Below are 4,971 nucleotides of genomic sequence, written 5' to 3' on the forward strand. Positions count from 1 at the left end.
GAACGCACTCAATCTTCCACGCGCAAGCAAGGAAGCGGGAAGCGAGCGCCGGAGGGAGCGAGGGGGGGGGGGGGGCGCATTTCTACTCTGCCAACAACCGCGCTCGTCGCTCGCTCGCACCGTCTCTTATCTCCACACGGCTCTGACCTTTATGCGCTGTGCATTCGCCGCTCAGTTTCCGTTGAAGCGAAAGACCGCACATACCTTCACTCGCTGCGGCGCATATGCGCTTGCTGCCAGCGTTTTGACAGTCGTTGTTTGCAGTCATTCAGTGTGATCTATTCATGTTTGTTTGTGCGCGCTCATACCACAGTTAGTAATAGTCGGGTCACATTTTCCATCGCACGCTACACATGCAATGCTGCCCGGATCGGCAATGCAGCGCTACAGGTGTGTCCCTTCGCACGCGCTGCCCACGGGCAGCGCTTCTCTTTAACACCACCGTTTCACACGCGCCTTCTCGTGGTCATCGAGTCTCTCTTCATGTCGGTCTACTTACGCCGCAGCACACCTGCTTATTTAATCAGCTCATGTTTACCACAATTCATATTGCTACCAAAGCCGCTCACCTTACTTCGTATGACATTGCTGTGTTGCTATCACATTCATTGCTTCGCCCTTAGGGCGAAACTGACATTTTTTGATCCCCACGTCCACTTTACGTGCTTTAACGCAACAATTATATATATATATATATATATATATATATATATATATATATATATATATTATAAGACCGAGACCGACCGAGCTGCCAAGCGCTTTTTATTCCAAAAAGCAAACGCCCCAGCTCATGTGCGAAGAAGTAGAAGAACAGGGAAGGTGATGATGGCTATGTACAAATGAAAAGGACGAAGTACGTTAATAGTGCTTACACTAACTTCCCCCCCGTCATGGAAGCGGCCAGCCTGGCCGCAGATTACAGATTATCTAAACGGGGAGTGAAGGGCTTCATCCGCGAGACGTGAACAATTTCGGCATTCCGGCGGCGCCGGTCAGTGACGGAGTGTACTGGGCGCACGAGATAGTTCACTGCAGATGTTTGCTGCACAACGGTGTATGGGCCAATATAGCGTTGAAGGAACTTCTCACAGAGGCCTGGAGTTCGGGCTGGAGTCCAAAGCAGGACTTGGTCTCCAGGGTGAAAACGGAGGTCACGGCGTTTGTCGCAGCGACGTTTGCGCTCAGCTTGGGTAGCTTCCGTGCTTTGCCGGGCGATTTGACGGCAATGTGCAACTCTGGCAGCAAAATCTTCTGGAAGGGATGCGGTAGGCGAAGAAGGTGCTAAAAAGAATTCTCTGTCAAATATGGTGGAAGGAGATCTTCCATATACAAGGAAGAAAGGGCTGTAACCGGTAGTCCGTTGAATAGCAGTCTTATAGGCGAATGTCACAAAAGGAAGAATTTTATCCCAGTTAGTGTGGTCAGGCCGGATGTACATGGAAATCATGTCAGACAGTGTACGGTGGAAGCGCTCAGTGAGGCCTTTGGTCTGCGGATGATAGGTAGAAGTAGATTTGTGCACGGTATCAGTGGCCCGAAGAACTTCCTCGAGAACTTAAGAAATAAACGCCTTGCCACGGTCACTCAGAAGAACGCGAGGAGCCTCGTGGCGCAAGACGATGGAGCGCAAGAAAAAGTCAGCAACCTCAGACGCGGTACCGGCTCGCAGAGGGGCAGTCTCGGCATATCTGGTTAAATGGTCGACAGAAGTGACAATCCAACGGTGACCAGAGGGTGTCAAAGGCAAGGGACCATATAAATCAATGCCAACAAATTCAAAAGGTGCGTCCGGGCAAGGCAGAGGTTGTAGTAAACCGGCAGGAGGGGAAGTCGAGCGTTTTCGGTGCTGACATGACGCACAGGAGGCAATATATTTGGCCACCGTTGTGGATAGGCCAGGCCAGAAGCAGCGGGTCTTGATGCGGTCGTAAGTCTTGTGGAAGCCTAAGTGGCCAGCCGATGCGTCGTCGTGAAGTGCCTCTAATACGCGCCGGCGAAGGCAGCGAGGTAGAACTGGGACCCACCGGTGACCTGTTGGGTGATAAACGTAGCGGTGTAGCACGCCACTTTGCAGGCGAAATTGTCGAAGTTGGCGTCGCAAGCGGCTGTTGGGTGGTTCGGCGAATCCACTAAGGCGATCCATGAGAGTTCGACAGTAGGAGTCGGCCCGCTGAAGCAAGACGAGATCAGAGCGTGATGAAAGCGTAGCTAGGTCCAGGGGCGTTATCGAGAGCTGGTGTGAGGCAGGCGTAGCATCGGAACGACGTGGTGGGGAAGGCGACGGCGCGTTACCGGGAGAGAGCGAGAGTGGGCAGCGAGACAATGCGTCTGCATCATGATGACTTTTTCCAGACTTCTACGTTATTGCAAAGTCATATTCCTGCAAGCGGAGTATCCAGCGTCCTAAGCGTCCTGACATGTTTTTCATTGATGACAGCCAACACAGAGCATGATGGTCGGTGACGATGGTGAAGTGGCGGCCGTAAAGGTATGGGCGAAATTTCTGAATCGACCAGACGATAGCCAGGCACTCTTGCTCTGTAATGGTGTAGTTCCGCTCAGCTGGAGAAAGTGTTCGGCTGGCATATGCGATGACTTGCTCTTTAGAGGCTTCATTACGTTGCAGAAGTACTGCGCCAACACCTTGTGCGCTTGCGTCAGTAGGGAGTATGGTGGGGGCTCGATCATCGAAGTGGCGAAGCACTGGTCCGGAAGTAAGATGTTGCTTAAGAGCTTGAAAAGCTGATTCGCATTCGTTAGTTCATGTGAAAGAGGCACCGATAACCAGTAGCTTGTGTAGAGGAGCTGCTATGGCAGCAAAGTTGCGTATAAATCGACGAAAATATGAAGCCAAGCCGAGGAAACTACGTAGATCTTTCTGCTGCTGGGGCCGAGGAAAGTGGAGAACAGCCCTAATCTTTTCGGGGTCTGGCTGGATGCCATCTTTTGAGACGACGTGGCCCAATACTTTTATAGTCTTGCTTGCAAATTTGCATTTTTTTGTATTGATCTGGAGACCAGCATTTGCAAGGCACTTGAGAACTTCGTCTAATCGATGAAGATGTTGGCTGAAGTTAGACGAAAAGATGACAATATCGTCCAGATAACAGAGGCAGGTCTTCCATTTTGGTCCACGAAGTACGTTATCTATCATGCGCTCAAATGTGGCGGGAGCGTTACAAAGACCAAAAGGCATCACGTTAAATTCATAAAGTCCGTGTGGTGTAGCGAATGCGGTCTTTTCTTTGTCAGTCTCGTTCATCGGAATTTGCCAATAGCCTGATCGAAGATCAAGGCTGGAGAAATATTCCGCCCCTTGCAGTGTGTCCAAAGCGTCGTCGATTCGAGGTATTGGATATACGTCCTTGCGTGTGATCTTATTGAGCGCTCGATAGTCGACGCAAAAGCGAACGGAGCCATCCTTTTTCTTTACCAGAACCACGGGAAAAGCCCAGGAACTAGATGAAGGTCTAATTATCTTCCGCGCAAGCATGTCAGCAACCTGTTGTTCAATGACCCTCCGTTCGGACGGCGAGACACGATAGGGGCGTCGTCGTATGATAGCGGAACCATCGGTTTCGATGCGGTGTGAAGCCACAGAAGTTTGGCTCAACACAGGGGAGCAGCTATCGAAACAGGCTTTGTGCTTCGCTAAGACCGCCAGTAAGGCTTCGGACTGCGCGGCGGTTAGGTCAGAACCAAGGACGGCTGTGGGAGGGAAGGAATCATCCAAACCTGCGGTAGGTGCTGGCGATGAAGAAGGGCAAAGCGTGACTATAGAGATAGGTTGAGTGTCGGCGAGGGTTGCCACAGTCATCTCTTTGGGCAGCATCACAGGATCTGGGGTCGTGTTGCAGGCAGACAGAAGGGCGCGGCCACGTGAAAACCGGACGAGACAGGCGGCAATGAGGATTCCACGAGAAGTACAGCGGGAAGAAGGGCCGACTAGAGCGTCTCCGTCGGCGATCTGCCGGGATGTTACGGATACAACGTCTTCGTGACCAGGACGCAGGACGTAGTCTTCATCAATGGCCAAGTTCACGCATGAAGGTGAAGAATCTGTAACAGGTGCAAGCGCTGTATCCGCGATGTGGACAACTTCCTCTCTACATGAAATGACGACTGAAGCACAATGTAGGAAGTCCCAACCCAAGATAAGTTCATGGATACACGTTGGAAGCACGATAAACTCAATGTGGTGGCGAATGCCGTCGATGAAAACACGAGCAGTACACTGTCCGTCGGGGTGTATGAATGCATTATTAGCACCACGCAAAATAGGCCCAAGATAAGGCGTTTTCACTTTCCGGAGCCGTGAACACAGATCACTACGAAGAACAGAAACGGCGGCACCGGTATCGATGAGAGCAGACGCGGGAACACCTTCAACAGTTACATAAAGCATGTTGGCCGGGCGAACAGGAGGAATTTTTGAAGACCGATAGGAAGCAGTTTCCCCTCCAAAAACTGCAACAGTTAGTTTTCCGAGTGCTTGTCGGCAAGATGGGAAGTGGGACGAAGCGACGATGTAGAGCGCCGGTAAGGCGAAGGAGAACGACGTCTGGCCGAACGGGAACTATGAGGCAGATTGGGAGCAACTGGAGGAGACGGTGAACGCTGCTGAGGGAACGAGTACGAACCGGGATAGTAGGAGTCTGGTCGGCGAGTGCGGTCTCTCTCGTGCTCAGCATAGCCTCGTCTTTCATCCTGCTGGCGACGGCGGCAGAAGCGAGATATATGGCCGCGTATACCACAGTAAAAACAAACCGGACGAGGTGGACGCCACTGAGGGTACGATGGCGCAGCAAGTGCTCTGGTTCCCATCGAGGCCAAATGGTCATAGGTAACGTCAGGAGGCACGGAGGTCACGGTAGGGGTGGGGAGCGAAGCAACATCCGCGTAGGTAGGTGAGGGGCGCGCTACCGGAGCAAGATGCGTCGTGGGTGTAGTCATCGCTGTCACTCCTGC

This window comes from Dermacentor silvarum, chromosome 9 (assembly GCF_013339745.2).
Source record: "Dermacentor silvarum isolate Dsil-2018 chromosome 9, BIME_Dsil_1.4, whole genome shotgun sequence".
Classification (NCBI taxonomy): domain Eukaryota; kingdom Metazoa; phylum Arthropoda; class Arachnida; order Ixodida; family Ixodidae; genus Dermacentor; species Dermacentor silvarum.